At 49.1% G+C, this 17,990-nt stretch overlaps 1 protein-coding gene across 4 annotated transcripts in view; it reads right to left on the bottom strand.

Moving 5' to 3' along the window:
* Positions 1-17,990, bottom strand: part of STARD8 (StAR related lipid transfer domain containing 8) — a 77,804-nt gene that overhangs the window by 28,823 nt on the left and 30,991 nt on the right. For 2 of the 4 annotated variants that reach the window (XM_065915575.1, XM_065915576.1), the window contains exon 1: positions 4,307-4,452. The exons of 1 other annotated variant lie outside the window; for it this stretch is intronic. The gene's annotated coding sequence lies outside the window, so the exon portion shown is untranslated. Of the gene's footprint in view, positions 1-4,062; positions 4,287-4,306; positions 4,453-17,990 lie in introns of those variants that run through there. One more of the 4 variants, XM_065915577.1, reaches the window with a different exon arrangement.

Below are 17,990 nucleotides of genomic sequence, written 5' to 3'. Positions count from 1 at the left end.
AGTGATGGGGAGCAGCTGTAAAGACAGATGAAGCTTTGCTCGCTCACCCACCACTCACCTCCTGCTGTGTGACCCAGTTACTAATAGGCCACAGACTGCTCCCGATCTGTGGCCTAAAGGTTGGGAACCCCTGGTCTAGAGCTATCTATTTTGGACATGGGTCCTAGTTTGATCCTTCCCAATTCCCACTGCTTGTCAAGATACAGGCTCTCTGAGGAATGCCTCCTCCTCCACTATGGAGGCCTCAGGTCTTATGTTTCAGTCTGGTGTGAAGGGACCCACAACTGGACTGAAAACAGACACACACAGCCCCACCCCACCCCCAGTAATGGCAAACCCTTTGAGTGGGCATTTCTTGCTCTTTTAGACTTTCAAATTGAGATCAAGGATTCAACTGCTCCTGGAAACACCCCTACTCCCTATGACTCTGATGCCTAAAAACAAACAAACAAACAAACAAAAAACAAAAAAACCCTTACCCCACTGTCCATCTGAATTCCTATTAATTCAACTCCCTGCCTGTCTCTATAATACCATCCAAGATGCGTATGTATCCTTCAAGCAATGTGAATGACTATTTCTGTTTCCCCGAGTGAAAACACGGGGCAGAAGCTTAATTGGCCCCAGAAGTTCTCATGCCTGAATGTTCATTAATGTCCGCTTGGGGGAAGGTAAGGGCTCAAAATGGGGTCCCTTTAAGGCCTGGGGCGGACAAAGAGTTAGTTAATGGCCATCCCTAGAGGTGACTTTCCAAGGTGGTTATTACGTGGCTCAATCATTAACCACGCAGTGGCAGGACCCTGGGTTTGTTGGAAAGGAGCCACTCCTTTCCCAAGGACAGCCCAAGAGCAGGAGGCTCTGGGGTAGCAAGGCGTGGATGAGGGAAACTCTCCCTCAGTTACACAAGGGGGTGGAGGAGGGCTGGCCCGGATATGGAGGAAGTCAGCACACCCTTACTGGGGTGGGAGGGAAAAGCGAGACAGTGAGGGTTTTTATCATGAATGAGAGAGGAAGCTCCAAGCTGGGTCATGGTGATTAGATGACAAGCTGGGAAAGACGCTCATCCTGAATGCATCCTGTTTTGCTCTGAACTGGAACTGGCCTTGGGGGCCAGCGGCAGGGGAAGGCCAGAAGGAGAGAAGCCTCCCAAGAATTCTCCCAGGCCTGCCGACCTCAAGCTCCTGGGTGACGCTGGAACTGGGGAGGCCAGCAAGAAAGTCAGAACTCTCATTTACCCCTACAGAACTAAGGCACACACATACTTTCCACAAGAAGCATCCACAAGTCAACCTTGGGAGCCCGAGCCCCAGAGCTGAAGCCTCAGAGACAGCGGCAGGCACTTTAAAACAAGGGGGCTAGGGTGCCATAATCCCTCCAACTCAGACCATTCCTAGGCCTCTCTTTCAAGGTTCAGCTCAAATGTCATTGCCTCTGTCAGTCACCTTCCCATCAGTCAAAACTCACTGTTCCCCAGGTCAGTCTTCCCAGGGCAAAACATCCTCAACAACGGGAAATATGAACTGCTAGAATATTTGATGATATTAAGGAACTGTTTTCAGGTGAGATAGTGGTGCAGTGTCTATCATTTGAATCTCTATCATTCATACATATATAAGTAATATGACTATTTATAGATAAATTGATAAGGTGTCTGGGATTCATGCCAAAATAACAAGAGAGTGAAGTATAAATAGGGAAGGATTGGCCATGTGTGGCTAATGGGACTTTACTCCATCAATCATCTCTACTTTTATATATGTTTGAAATTCTTCATGATAATTTTTAAAAGCCCTCACCAAGGTAAAGACTTGGTGTGTCATGTATCATCCATGCCACTAACTCCCATCTACTAAATGGCAGATTTCCGGAAGGTGGGAGTTACACTTTGTGTCCTTCACAAGAACTAGTACCAAGAACTTAATGACTAATAATTTATATAGCACTTGGTAGTTTACCAAGCACTTAGCCACGGATCTTCTCAGTTAATCTACTGAAGTGGAAAAAGCAGGGAGAAACCATTAATCTAAGAGATCAAATGGAACAGCAGACTGAATTAGAACCTCCATGTGTCCTGCTCCCAGTCCCCTGTTCTTTGCCCGACACCACGCTAGAGTTCTGGGGAACTTTACCTCCAGTTCTGCAGTTCCAGCAAGGTCGGGGTAAACAGGGACAGCAACAGTGGGGCATGCAAGTTCCAAAGTGGAAGGCTGGGCAGGAGGAGGCTCAACACACACAGCACTTCAGATTGGTGACAAGGGCCCAGACTGGGGCCTCCTGTCCAATCACTCAAATTTACTAGGACCTGTTCCCCCTTCACACACACACATCAACCAAGGCCCCAAGTCACAGATGAACAAAGCTGCAATAAACACTTGACACCAACAACTATGTGCCCAACCCTGTGCTCAACTCCTCTGTTAACAGTTGCAGGGTGGAGGAGTTCACACATCCCATCCTAAAGCCCTTGCATCTTTCACATCCCCTCTTTACTTTATCTGATAACAGCCTCCCAAAGGCCATGGCACTGGATCCTACCCAAACTGGGAGCCCAAGAAAAAAGTTATCTTTAATCTATTCAAGCCAGAGACAACTCCTCCTTCTAGTGAGAGACCCCATGGCTCACCTTCCCCAAGAAGGTAGAGGCACACCCTGCCTTTGTTAAACCTGTCACCTGCTGAACCTTGACATCTGCCACAGCATCCCCATTATAGACTCCATCCTCTCCTCCTTTCGGGACTTTCTGGCTTTTAAGGAACAGAAATTCCAAATCTCAAATCCAGAACATAATTGGACAAAGGTCAAATCCTGAAAATGAGGACCAGCCCAGAATATCTAGCAATATGGTAGCTATAGCCTTCGGGTGAGAGTCCCCCACTCCCCCAAATCATCATTCCCATCACACTCTTCTGGGTTACTCTATCAACCACTCAGAAAGCACCTGCAGATGCCACCTCCTCTACTTCTCTACACTCTTGTGCTGCCTCCTCTCATCCCCAGACAAGAACTGTCTTTTATTCCAGGAGAATGAAAGTGAAGGGAAAATTCAGAGAGCAGTAAGACAGACGATGGGTGGGGACATCAACCCCTAGAGTGGGGGCAGGAACAGATCCACAGTAGGAGTCAGGGTTTGAAAATAGCCCTGGGTATGATTCATCACTGTCTCCTCCAGTGCCCCCCGACATGGGTGCTCTGAGTGAGATGGCGACAAGCCAGGGCCCTCCAGCCCAACCTCTGGGGCCCAGGGTTCAGGGTTGGCCCCACTACTCTCCACCTTCAGTCTGGCTGCTGTCTTGGTTGCCTTTTCCAGCACCAATAGTTTTCCAGCTGGCTTAGCTGCATAATCACGACAAGGTTCTCCATCTGCATAGCTCCTGTCACCCCAAGCATCTCAGAAACAGCACTTTACCAGCCAGCTTAAGAGTCTGGGCCCACGCAGCAAGTCACCAGATGTCAGGGTGGAAGAGACTGGCCCCTTATATACTGAAATCCAGCCCACTAACCAAGATGCAGTTGAAAACACTGGCCCACAGAAGTAGCATGACTCGCCTAAGGTCACATGAATTAGTGGCTGAACTTTGGATTTCTGAGTTGTAACTCAGTACTTTAAAAAGTCTTGGGAGAACAGAAATGGAGGAGAGAACCTCATACTACCTAAATGGGGAAATCCCCAAAACTTCCACTAAAAGGCTCACAGGCTCTCTAATCCAAAATCATCTTGGACTTCATGGGGTAACGAAGCCCTGAAAGACGCGACTTATCCAAAAGATTTCGCTTGATCCCCACCGCTGTCTTAATATCAGGAAAGTCCGGGCATTTCTCAGAAGGGAAGGCAGTGGCCTGAAGGGAAAGCCCAGGCCTCCCAACCAGGGGCTTCCTGGAAATGCGCTCAACAGAAGAGGAAGGAGAACAGGAGAGGAAAAGCGGTATGACTCGACCACAGAGCCCAAGCCCTGCCACCCCGCTCAGTTTCAGCCCGCCTCCGAAGCCCCAGAGCCGCGGCTCTGGGCTCCAACCAGGCCCGGGGGTAATGCGCGGACAGCTGCCTTCCACCACCCGACTCACGGGGCTTTCTCGGGAGAATCGCGGCCGGCGGGCTCCGGGAGTCCCCCAGTTTCGGCGACTCGGGCCTCAAATCCCGGGGACGCAAGTGGCTCGGTTCGTTCCTCTTGCGCCTCCTGTGGACGCTGCGCAGCCGAACCGCTAAGAGCGGGGCCGGAGCGCGCTGGAGAGGCGAGGCGAGGGAGCCCTTGGCGCTCCCGGCGCCTCGCCGGCCCCGACCTCCTCCAGCCGTCGCCCTAACTCCCACCTGAAGGCCGCGTCCGTCGCTTTGGGTTCGAGACTCGACGCTGCTGCCAGCGGGCGGGAGGCACGCGCGGAGCCTGGGGTCGGGCGCGGGTAACGGTGCCAACCAGAGGAGCAGCTGCTGCGGCTTAGCTGTTGTCAACCCGGAGCCTCTCTCGGCGCAGGTGGGGACGGAGCAGCGGCGAGTCCGGCGGCGGGGACGCCCCGCCCACCTACGGGACCTTCAACCAATGAGGGCGCAGTCCGGCCCACCGAGCTCCCCAGAAAGCGGCCCAAATTGTGGTGGGTGGGGCTCTGCCATCAAGTTGTTCCAATCCCCGGGCAGCTGTCTCTACCTCCGGTCACACCGATCAGGGGGAGCGGAGGGCGGGGGGGCATTGAGGGAAGGTACAAACCCTGGGCCAGCAAGTAAGGGTGAAGAAGCGGGGTGACTGGCGCTCAGACTAATATCTATTGAGCTCTGTGTCTGGCACTCGTGTGGGGGATTTAAATACTTAGACCATGTGCTCGGGAAGGTTCAGTTGTTTGCTAGGGATAACTTACAGGGAGTTCGGAACACACAACTTTGGTGACATCCCTGATTAGTTGGGGCAACCAAAAAGAACATTAGGTATTTGAGAAGGAAGTTGCCATTCCCACCTTGTTCAGGCCTCAGTATTCTGCAGCTCCCCCACGATTCCCAGCTCTCTGCCCCGTGTCCAAACTCTATTTGTGCAGAGAAATGTAGGGAAAACTTGGGGTATCTGCATCAATCATGTTAAAAATCCCTCATAGCTCAGTTGGTGAAGAATCTGCCTGCAATGCAGGAGACCCCTGTTCGATTCCTGGGTCGGGAAGATCTGCTGGAGAAGGGATAGGCTACCCACTCCAGTATTCTTGGGCTTCCCTTGTGGCTCAGCCGGTAAAGAATCCTCCCACAATGCGGGAGACATGGGTTTGATCCCTGGGTTGGGAAGATGCATTAATCATGAAATGAGAAGGCTCCCAAGACTTGTGACAAGTACCACCAGAAAGTCTGTTTAAATTCAGTAAGGAACAGACTGTAAAGTTTTGATTTCTCTCTTGCCTTTCCTCACAAGGGTCCAATACAATTTCACACTTTGATTTCATGGTTGAATCAGGGACTCCAATTAGCCAGGGATGGGACTACCCAAGACCCCATGCCATCCAATCACTATCCTCCACATTTACAAAATAGAAACTAAGAAGAAATGACTCACTCAGGTTTCCCCAACAAATCCATGGCAGGAATAATACCTGCACACTAGTTATTTTCTCCTGATAGATGGGAGATTTCATACCTAACAAATGGGAGAAATGAAGCTGAAGTTTTTAGAAAGCAAGGACTGCATCCAACTTGTTGCCCAGACGCAACACAGAGGAGAGCAAAATTTAATGTTTTTTAGCACTGCAACTTTCTTAAAGTCGCCTGAGGCAGTGGCAGAGCTAGACCTAGCCCCAGGTGCCCCCCTTTTGCCTGGCCTTCAGTATGCTAGGCCAAATTGGGATTCTTCCACCTTCCTTCCCTGCCAGTCCTGATGAGAATGAGGGGAGAAATGGTGACGCAAGGTGTGTACATCTCTGTTCCTCTCAATGGCAAGACTGCACACAGCTGGCACTTTGTTCAAGACAAGCAATGTCCTCTTGGGTCTTGGGTGTGGATGAAGCCTGAATGCCACAACTTTGGTGAGATCCCTGATTAGTTGGGGCAACCAAAAAGAACATTAACTGAATCAGATACGGTGGGTTCTGAGACACCCAATTCTTTAAAAAAAAAAAGAAAGAAAGAAAGAAAAGGTTATCAAACCAGAAAACTACAAAAGGGAAAACTACAGGAAGTGAAAAACTACAAAAAGTAGAAAAACTACAGAAGGAGCAATTACTATAAATAATTAGAACAAGAGCTTCACAATGCCTATCATAGACTAGGTAATAAATAAAAACCTCTGGTCATAAGTGAACACAATAGTCAACAAAAACTACAATCCTAATATTTGCGATGCACATTGTGACATTCTGAAATGGCCCAAGCAGATGTCTAGGCTATTTCTGTGGGTCTTTTTCTTAAAAAAAATCTCTTTCCCATGAGATTCAGAAAAGCAAGGAAAGTTCAGTTTCTTCAGAAAAACAAAGATAACTCATCTCCTTCAATCACCAGCATCCCTTGCTTCCCAAGATCCCCAACCTAAGCCAGAGTCTTGCATGAACAGATATTCAGCAACGGTTCCTGGAAGATGAGAACATGGTATCTTTTCACAGGTCCCTTTCTGGGCAGCATCTTAAATGACTCTGGAGATAATGGGAACCTCCAGATTCTTGCCATCCCTTTTCCTATAACCCCTGCCCCCATTTCCTGTGTGTCCTATAGTGCTGCTGCTGCCCTAGATGCCAGCTGAACCATCAGGCAGAGAAGTGTGGTCTTTGTGAGGGTAGACTGAGGGCAGGTGACTATGTCTCAGGGTGCGTGCATGTGTTTCTATGCCTGAGGCATGGGGCTGCCCTCATTCTATCACTACCATAGCCCACTGTGTCGTACAAAAGGCAGGACAGTTGATTCTGGAGTCAGACAGCCTGGGTACAGAAATGCAACTCTCCTACTTACTAGCTGTGTACCTTGGGCAAATTTACTTTCCAGCTTTCTGTGCCTCAGTCTCCTTATCTGTTAAGTGTGGACGATAATCACAATCCTGACCTTATATTGCTGCTAAGCAGATCCACTAGACTAAATTACCTAGAACAGTGACTGGAACCTAGAATGTGCTTCTAAGTCAGATATGATGATAGAGGCACTGAGCAATGGTGGAGTGAGTCCTGGATCAGGAAGTAGGAGAGTTGGGTGTTAATATCTATGACTTTCTGTCTGTGTCACCCAGGAAAAGTCATTGTGCCACTTCAACTATCAGTTTCCTCATCTGTAAAATGAGTGGAGAGCACAATCTCTAGTGGGCAAAGTTGAGACAACAGATGTGAGTACTATAAAGGGTGACAGGATGGCACTGAAGGTGTTGCAGAGCTAAGCTTTTGCCAGAGCCAATCAACCCTTTCCTTCTAGACAGTGGTAGAGAAAAACTCCATACGCTGTTACCCTGAGTCTTACTTTGAGACACTTGTGTCTCAATAAGTGCCTATCTGAGAAATTAACAACAGTCCCTACACCCCTCCCTGTCCAGATGGGAATTCCTCGGGCTATTGCCATCAGACCCATAGTCCCACTCCAGAATGGTCTAGGGTAACATCAGGAAAGAACCCAAAAAGCTCTTCCAACTACTCTTTCCCATGCAGCTAAAGGAGCAGCAGCAAATAATTCCAGGGAACTCAGTAGGGAAGAAAATAAGGGGAGGAGGAGCTGTGAGGGAAAAATAAATTAGACCAGCCCCATCCAGCACATGACCATGGGTGCCTTGACACATGCACTCACACTTACACACACATTCAAACAGGCCTCATGGAAAGCCCACCAGTCAGGCCTGGGAGGGTAAAGGCCTGCTCCCTGGAGGTTTAGGGCCCCCCAGCTTCATGAAAGGGGGCTTTTGATCAGGTTGCCACAATGTGGGATTGTTACAGCTTGTTAAAAAAATTCCTGAGGAGCCATGGCCACATCAGGGGGATTTGCACTCAGAGGGGCAGCTGGAGTAAGGCCAGATGTAGGGAGGTGGGAATGTAGTAGGGGGAGTGGCTTCCAAAGGTGAGGGGCACACAGGCACCTCACTGAGCACTGCCAAGTAGAGGTGGGGGACAGAGAGATATGTCCTTGGAAGAGCACAAAGACCCCCCTGTCAGCCCACAACCCAGGGGACCACCATGGCTATGCTCACCCCACATGCCAGAGCACCCTGCAAGGGGGAGCTCTGTGCTGGGCTGGGGCCCCTGGGCTGGCTGCAAGGGGAGCTTGAGCACTGGCTGAGCCAAGCACAGGCTAGGGGAGTTTCAAGGGTCACTTGCCTTCTCTGAGCTAGGACACAGAGGCGGAGAGTGTTGGGGCAGCTCATGACTGCCTCCGGACATGTGGACTAGGCAACTGGAGGCAGAAAGTTCAGGCCCATTTAGTCTCTGTCCTCAGCTCTTCCCCAGACATCCAAGAGCCTGCCCCATCCCAACCCTCAACGCCTCCAAACACCAGATAAAAGTGTCAGCTTGAAGGCCTGCAGCATGCACACAACAGACCTAGCAATGAACCCATTTCACACCCAGGCTGGGACTCTGGTCTGGCTTTACAGGGCTGTCTCAAAGGAGCTAGAGGTTTTCTGTTGCAAGCCCCCCATCCCTGGCCCACAATACCCCCCCCCCCACACTCAGTTCCCTTGGGGAGGTCTGCCTGCCTTGGGTCAACAAAAAATAGGTGGGTTCACACTGGGCACACACTCCCAGAGCAGGATGTCCACCCCCAGCCCCCACGGCCCACATCATTCCTGTCCTTCAGAGGAAGGTCACAGTGTGCTGAAGGGAAATAAGCAAAAGAAAGCTCACTTCCAGCTAGAGACTGTCACCTTGCCCTGCACCTTCCCCATGCACACAAACAAGCAGTTGAGGTCAGAGGAACCTCCCTCTACCTTCCCCAACAGCCACCTCTGTCCAATCTAGCTTCAGTCCTCAAACTTGCTCCTTCCTGTCCAGGCTCAGTTTCCTCATCTGAAAAAACAGGATTGGGTCCTGGTTTCTATGGTCCCTTCTTTTCAGATTATTCTCTACTCCTGTGAGTCTCTCTGTGTGTTCCTGTGGGAGCAGGACTCCCAGAAAATTACATGCATGGAGCTTCTGTAAAGGAAGAGATGGTGGAGTGTGAGGGTCCTGAGGGCAGGGATTAGCAGGGGGCCAGGCAAGAAAGAACAGATGAAAGTGTGAAAAAAGAATGGGGGGCTGAGATGAAATTCAGAACAAGGGAGGGGCTGAGGCCAAGCTGGCCCAGAGGACTGGAGACTCGGCCTCTGCCTCCAGTGCTGTCCTCAGCTCATCCTGCGGCAGTGGACACCCAGAGCCTCTAAACTAAGCTCAAGATCCTGCCCCCTTGCCAGGACCCTTCCACATGTCCCTCCCGGGAAGTAGCTCCCAAGACAAACTATGGGAGTGTGTAGGAGATGAAGGAGGAGGGGTTCTTCTTTTCCACCCACAGTCTCCACCATCAGCCCACCACAGCCTGACCTCATGATGCAGGCCACAAAGTTGGAGAGTTGCTGGGGCGAGGGGGTGAAAGGGGACAGAGAGTAGCTTTTACAGTTCCTGCCCATAGCCTGGCCCAGACCAACCCCGTGATTATGGGTCTCTGGGGTTTGGTAATCTCAACTCAGGCAGACAGTGCCAGACGTGTGGCCGCTATCCACCCTGTCTCCTTCCCTTGAAGGATATCCCTCAGAGGTCCCAGGATGGCATCAGAGAGGGCATGGGATGTGTGATGTGGCTCCAAGGTCACTCAGCAATGGCTTGAATTTTTGGCTTTGGATTCCTGTTTTCATCTCAGTGTGCCCTTCAGCAAGCACAGCTCTCCCCCTTCCCCAGTATCCCTACACACACACACACACACACACACACACACACACACGTTCTGATTCGACCCTAAGCCAGGGCCAGAGCTCCCCTACACATACACAACAACCTGTCAGTCAACATGGTGGGCATCCAGGTACCCTTAGGGGCTTGGGTAGGGAACAGGGTAGATAGGCCCAACAAGGGTCCCTGTATTCCTGGAACTACCACGCCAGTGCAGAAGGCAACAGCATCCCTAGATGGAGAATGCTCAACCCAGGCAGGCAGGCAGCCAGGTGAGGTCTTGAAGGACAGGGAGAGAAGAAAAGACAGCAAGGTTGGACACCTGATGTGTCTGAATCAAGCAGCCCCCCCCCCCAAGAAACACCAGGAAAGCTTCTCCTGGGTTCCAATGCCACCAAGACTCCTGGATCAGGGGCCAGGACACTGCAACTCTGGCTTCTACCCTGCTTCTACCACAAGGATACTGTGTGACTAGGCTGAGAATCTTGCCCTCTCTGGTCTTCAGTGCCCACATAATAAGATGGTCTGATCTGAGGATCTCCACAGCCCCCATCCTTCAATGCATTCACACATTCCATGACAAATCTAAACCTGGTTTGCTATTCCTTATGTGGCATTTGAGTGGGAGCAAGGGGGGAAATTACCAGGGGCAAAGAACGGGCAGAACCTGAAAGGTTTTTTTCAGTGCTCAAAGAAATATATATATTTTTTCCGTTTTAAAAAAGACAAAGTGCCAGGCACTCTTGGAGACTTTCTGGAGTGGAAAAAGACCATGGGGATGGAGCTTTTAGGCTTCTCTAGTTGACTAAAAAGGTGCTGCCAGGGTGACTGGGCTGTGTCACACAACTATGGGACAGAGTGGGGAAGGAAAGTGCCCTTGGAGTGATAGAGTGTGTAGGGAGCTATGGGTTCGGTAGTAAGACATGGAGACAAAACATGGGATAGGATGGACAGACATTCGAATGAAGAGGTAAAAATACATATAGTGGAACAGGAAGACATACAGGAGGGTGCAAATGCCATGCCAGAGGCAGCGACAAAGTGCTAGAGGAATAGGGAGTCGGGAAATACTGTTTATTAAAACTGCCTACTATGTGTTAATAACCATAGTAGGCAGTTTTTGCTCTTTCTGAGAGTAGGATGCCCGCCCAAGGAGAGGTGGGGAGGGAGGAAGCCAGACCGACTATAGAGATCAAAGTATGGTGTACCCAGGGACAGAGCGAGAGATGGCTAGGAATTATAAGCAAGCGGACTGCAGGGGTGAAAGGTCTGAAACGGGGGTGGCGGGGGGAGGGGGCTGCCAGTCAGGCGCGGGGTTGAGATAGGACAGATGAGATGGGAGGCGGCGAGGAGACCGGGAGTGCGGAGCCGGCGGCGGGCGGCAGTGCAGCCGAGCCCTGACTTCCCGCAGGATCCGCTCGGCTCTGATCACCTGGTTTCCAGCTCTGTGGTCTCAGCGGGTGCCCTTCATATCCCGCGGCGTCCAACTCCCGAGCTTCAGGATCCGCAAGTCCCGCCCCCAGCCCAGAGCTTCGGCCGTGAGTTCGCGGTGGCGCCTGCGCCTCCGGTGGCGGCCGGGGACTCAGCGCTCGGTTGGCGCCACCGAGGGTGGGAGGAGCCAAGCGAGCTCCGCCCCTCCAGGGGCGACTAAAAAGTTCCACGTCTCCATCTTGAGCAGAAACTCCCACTTCGCCGTCTCACACCGACTTCAAGTCATTTGGCTCCACTACGCTGCCTCGCCAACCGGCCAGGTTGTAGTCCCCCTCTGGCCTTCTCCACCGGACCCCCTATTTGAGAAGTGTCTCACTATCACCACTTCTTCCACTCCAGTTCGAGATAGTGAACTGGTCAGCATGTCAGCCCCTCCACCTCCTGTCTACCCCAGATCTCACATGTGGCATGTGCTACGACAGAAGACCTTGTGCAACAGCCAGATGGTCAGGGAAACAATTGCTCCCGCCTTCTTGGCTGACTGACTGACTCACTCCTCGGCCTACTCCACTCCCACACTTCTCACCAGCCCTGTTTTCTGTCTGACAAGAGCAGCTGGACCCTGGGTTCCAAAAGGTACCCCCTTGAAACTCTCCTAGTGCCAAGAATACCTTGGACCTTATGAGCAGGAGCATTCCTTAAAGACTGTTTTGTGTTACAGTCTCAAAACTGAGATCCAAGAATACAAATGACTCGGCCATCACCTAAGAAAGGAATGATAATCTCTATGTTGCAGGACAGTTATGAGAATCTAAAGGGTTGATCATTGTACCTGGCACAGAGTACAGTCTCCATAAAAAAAAAAAATTTGCTTTTATTCTCAAAGATATCAGCACTGGGCATCTACTACCAAAAAAAGCCTGGACCCAGGACCCTAAGTTACATAACCCATTCCCTTACCTTTAACTTCTACCTACACAAGCAAACTTACATTACCTGATTGGGGATTGTGGGCAGTCCTATCAGCCTTTGTTTACAATGGAGGAAAGGCAGTAAGATGCCAACTCACAGACCTGGCCGTTTCTATTCCATTCTGGTGGTATCTAGTAAAGGGGTAGAGATTTTACCCTAACTGCAGCATAACCTGGGCCATTTTTCCTCTCTGAGCTTCAGTTTCCTCATCTGTAACATGAGGATAATAGTTCCAACATGAAGATAATAATTCCAACATAAGGACAGGTGATAATAAGGATAAGATATAGACATGAAGTTCACAGCCACTCCCTCTACTGTCTCTTTCCTTTGTGCCACAAGATGAGAGCTTAGCAAACTCATTTGTGAGGGACAGGCTGGGAAAAGGAAGAGGTTTGTGAATTGATTTGTGCTTATTTGTCTGAAATTTGCACCCATTTTTCGCAGCATCAGTGGCAGAGTTGGAAGGATTGGAAGATTAACATGTTGATGATCATCATGTCATTTGCCCTTTGCCAGGACAGAGCTGGCACAACAGTAGGTGTTCACAAATATTTATTGAATGAATATATTCTTCACATGGGGAAGAGAACTTGCCCAAGATCACACAGTGAATTCATTTCAGAATTGAAGCATCTCCTGTCTACTTTCACTAGGCCATTCTGCCTTGTGGAGTTCTTGTTTATCCCTTATATGATCACAAATCAGTAAGGAGCCCACTTTTCTCCCCCAGCACCCACTGGCCTATTAGGAGTCCCCGTTCTGGAAAAACAGTCATCAGGAGGGCCCTGTCTGTGGCTAACTTGGTGCTGCCAAGCCTTTGACTTTTGAGTTTCTGCAGCCCATACACAGAGCCTGCCACAAGGACAAGTTCCCTTCTGAGGAAAAGGAGGCCTTGGTCAGCTTCATCCAAGGACAGGAGTTTCCCTTTTGCTCTCTGGTGGGGTTGGCATGCAGGCAATAGTCCCTTGCAGCAGCAGCCTAGAAGGAAGGATGGCAGCAGTCATTTCCTACCCTGCCAAGGTATCTCTCTCCCTGGCCAGTCCTTGCCCTATTTCCTGAGTTCCATTGCTTGGGCTTTGGGCAGAACAGTAATATGAAAGGGCTTCAAAGTTTAACTTGAATCACAGAACCTAGGAACTGGAAAGGAGCCCCAGAGATCATTTATTCCCATCTACATCCCATTGCAGGAATGCCCTCTGTTAATAAATAGGAGGGGGCATCTGACTTAACCTCTTACAGCTTCAACTTCCCGTCTCGACAAATGGACAGGATGACCCTACTTGACAGTGTTGTTGTGGGAGGAAATGTGAGAATGGATTTAATAAAAGCTAATGTGGGGCATCCATGGGTTGCTCAGTGGTGAAGAGTCCACCTACCAATGCAGGAGGCATGGCTTCAATCCCTGGTCCAGGAGGATCCCACAAGCAGGGGGGCAACGAAGCCCATGTGCCACAACTACTGAACCTGTGCTCTAGAGCCTGGACGACTAGAGAAAAGCCTGCACAACAGTGAAGACCCATTACAACCAAAAATAAATAAATAAATAAAATTTTAAAAAAATAAATAGAAGCTAATGTGTATTAAGCACTAACTATAGGATTGGTCAAAAAGTTCTTTCGGTTTTTCTGTAACGTCTTGGGAAGAGACCTGAGTGAACATTTTGGCCAGCTCGATATATGCCTAGCATTGTTCTAAGTACTTTTTGCATATGAATCTATTTTCTTACCATAACCAATAAAGCATTTAATTATCATCACCATCCCATTTTACAGATGAGAAAAGTGAGGGCCAACAAAGATAATGTAACTTGCTATGTTCACACAACTAAAAAGTGATGATGGCAGAATTTGAACCCTGAATCTCAGTTTTCACCCATGTGGTGTGGAGATCACCCTTACCCCAGAGAATGATCCACTGTAAAAGTCCCATGAGCTCACTTTTGTTTGGCTGGAACTTTTGTACCCAAGTACCTGTAAGGCTGAGAGGGAAGTATGTGTAGAACTCCCAGGGGCTGAAGTTGTAACCCGAAGCTTTGTATCTAAGCAGGGAATGTCTTTAAAATCCCTGCTCTTAAACATCTTGAATTTTCCAGTTAATTCCGGTGTACATCCATATTGTTTTCATATAAAAATGGTGCTTTAATCCTCTAAGCCTTTGAGGAAAGTTGACACTCCAGGAAGATGAGCCACATAGGTCCTATGCATCCATATGCCTCTAAGCCCCTGCCTTAGACCCCAGGGATACCAAACGCCTGGCACATGGAAGGCCCTCAGTCACTGAGAATAGACATTATCATTTATGAAGCACTTGTTATATGAGTCAAAGTTATAAACACCTTCCATGTATGATCACACTTTAGGCATTGCAATAGCTCGGTGAGGAGGTCAAATTATTATCATTGCCCTCATTTTTGGTGGGAAAATTGCAGCACAGAGAGATTAAGTAATTTGCCCAAGGCTGCACAGTTGGGAAGTGACCACTGGGCTTTAAACCCAGACAAATCTTTCAGCTTTCGTTAGTAATCACTATACACACTGCCTCTCCAGCCACGACAGAATCTTTCACCCATGCATTGCCACAACTTCAAACCAGGAAAATTGAGTTGGCAGAAGCAGACCTTATTCCAATGAGATGAGAAGCTCCTTGAGGGCAGAGATGTAGCATCTTCTCCCCACAACCAAGCCAGGAGCTGGTTCTCCATTCATGTGTGGTAACTGACAGTTTCCTGGCTCCAGCAATCTCTTGGACCCAGCACCTGTTGGGCTGGTGAAAGAGCACTAGCATTTCACACAGGAGTCCTCTGCCAACCTCCATAGCAAAGATCCAGTTTCATAAAGGGCTATCCATCACCTACAGGGACAAGTCCACACATCTAAGTTTGGCATTTATAGTTCCACACAAGTTCACTCAGCCAAAGCAGTTGGCATTCCCAGAACACACTAAACTTCATTAACTATCCTAATGTGTTACATGTGTTCTTCTCTCAACACACACACATACACACAAAATGCTTATCCTTATTTCCTTCACTAATTTCACATTTACATGGTGCTTTCAATGTACCTGGCACTACTGTAAGCTCTTTGTATATTTTAACTCATACAGTCATCACACTAACCCTGTAGGTATTATTATTATCCCATTTTACAGTTGAGGAAACTGAGGCATAAAGAGGTTAAGGTATTTGCCCTATCTCCTTCACTGGGCAAAGTTCCACAGACCCTGTAGCCCCTCTTATGAATAGAATAAGCCATTCCCTTTCCAGTCACTCCTTCAGGTCAGTTTCATCTCAATAATTCTATATTGAATTATATGTATGTCTTCCTTGTCCAATAAGAGTTTGAATCCTCTGAGGCCTGGGACTGTGTTTTTATTATTTATGGCATATACATTGATCAGGAAGGAGCTTGGCACAGAGTTGGTATTTAGGGAATATTTGTTCAAGGGCTGAATGAATGACTCAGAAGCAGCCTTGCCCAAACTCACTGGTGGCAGAAAGATTTGGGATCTTCTCTCCCCAACATCACTAGGGTAGAGGAACATCAAGATGGCTTGGTGACCAAACATGAAATGCAGCCACCTTTGGTGAGAGGAGAAGACAGAGAAGGCCTCTGCCTCCCTTCCTGCCCTTTGTGTGGTTAATTCAAACCTGGCACCCTGACCACAGAGCCATTTGAGCTGATGGGGCATCTACATTTAGCAAGTCATGAAAGCTGACAGCTCTGGGTTCTGCTCCAGAGAACTGACCTCACTGGTTTCTGTGTTTCCCTCCCAAGGGCCCCACAACTGTCTGCAATTCAGAGGTTCATATGGAAAAGAGCTTAAATGTCATTTCCCCAGGGAGTTGGGGTTTGCTGCTTTAAGGCTCAAATGTTATGCTTCAGTCAACTTGCTCTATCCTTCCCACACTGGTCAAACGCACTCCGTGGACAAGTAGAGGGCAGTTTGGGCACAACTCTGGCCTCAAGTCCTGGTTCCACCATTCAGTAGCTGTGTAACCTTTGGCTAGCTACTGAACCCCAGTTTCTTCATCTAGAAAATGGAAATAATATTTTCCTGCCCCACAGACCTTTAGATAATGGATCTGAGAGCACTTTTAAATGGAAATGACCAGACATAGAATTGTGGTGGAGTACTTCTTGGATCAGTGTTCTGCCTCCAACTGAAGGCAGAAAGGTGAAAGATGGAAACTGTCTTTCCTATCTCCTCTTGGCTGTGTCTGACTATGGCCCAATCATTAGCCTTTTCTAGGCCTTAGTAAAAGAGAAAGGATTATTCCTAGGTCCTGGAAGCCTAGTCTTATAAGAGTTACTGGATGGGCAGCAACAGTGTATAAGTTGCACAGATTTATCAGCTCCAGAGAAGAGGTCCCTAAGAACTGCAACTCTCAAAGCAGCCTGGACTTTGAACATCAGCATCAATATTACTTACTAGATGACATGTCATATCACTTTTCTGGGCTTCAGTTTCATCACTATTAAAGGGAGATGGTAACACCTACTTGGACTGCAAGGAGATCAAGCCAGTCAATCCTAAAGGAAATCAGTCCTGAATATTCACTGGAAGGACTGATGCTGAAACTGAAGCTCCAATACTTTGGCCACCTGATGTGACTCATTGGTAAAGACCCTGATGATGGGAAAGATTGAAGGCGAAGGCAGGAGGAGAAGGAGACAACAGAGGATGAGATGGTTGGATGGCATCACCAACTCGATGGACACGAGTTTGAGCAAGCTCTGGGAGTTGGTGATGGACAGGAGGCCTGGCGTGCTGCAGTCCATGGGGTCACAAAGAGTCGGACACAACTGAGCTACTGAACTGAACTCAACTCAACTCAACTCCTACTTTCCCAAACTGTCATGTGACCCAAATGAGATATCATCAATAAGATAAGCTTGTCAGTGGCAAATCCACCCCTTAGCCCTTCACCTGCCTTCTTGCTTCCTTCCTGTACTTCCTTCCTTGTCAGCCTGTGTCATGCAGGCTGATCAGTTTAGTGTCCACTAATTCTTTCCGCTTTATGTGGGAAGTAGCCATAGCACCTACCCACAGTTGCACCCACTCCCACTCCCCAACTTTATCACACAAAATTTCACCCCGATGGAACTTGCAGATGCCCCTCCTCCTCTCCCCATTACCTGGCAAGATTCAGTACCACCAAACAGTAGCAGGGACCCTGCAGTCTGGCTCTGGAGTCCAGGACTCAGTCCATTTAAGCAGCTGGCCTTGCCATGAATGGCTTTTGTGTCAGGGAAAGAGTTTGCAGTTTGACAGCAGGGATGGGCAAGTCAGCCATCTACACCCTCACCTTTATGTGACTAGCCAGGAGGACTGGCAAGTCATGGCAGTAAACAGACTCTGTTTGCATCCGTCACTAGGTGTGTTCTTTTGGGATTCCAGGCCAGTATGTGAGAGAGCACCCAATGGGCCAGGGCCTTCACCGAAGCCCAGCATGGATTTGGTGTACCCTCAGAAAGCATCTGCTCCACCCCCTCATTATACAGATGGAGATCCTAGGCCCATCCAGGGAGGGGCAAGCAACTCAGGGCCCTGTACCCAGGCTTTGTCCTTCAGTATTTGCCCTTGCCTTGCCCTGCCCTGCAGATTCTGTCATCCTCCTGAGGTCTTATGGGTCTGAGTGGTTCAAATTATCAGGTCAGAAGGGATCCAGAGAAGTCCCACATTTCTCTGAGGGGTTGTTGAGTCACTAAACCATATCTGACTCTTTGTGACCACATGGACTGCAGCATGCCAGACTTCCCTGTCCTTCTATACCTCCCAGAGTTTGCTCAAACTCG

This window comes from Muntiacus reevesi, chromosome X, assembly GCF_963930625.1.
Source record: "Muntiacus reevesi chromosome X, mMunRee1.1, whole genome shotgun sequence".
NCBI classification, from domain to species: Eukaryota; Metazoa; Chordata; class Mammalia; order Artiodactyla; family Cervidae; genus Muntiacus; species Muntiacus reevesi.
This window is presented reverse-complemented; position numbering and strand designations above follow the sequence as displayed.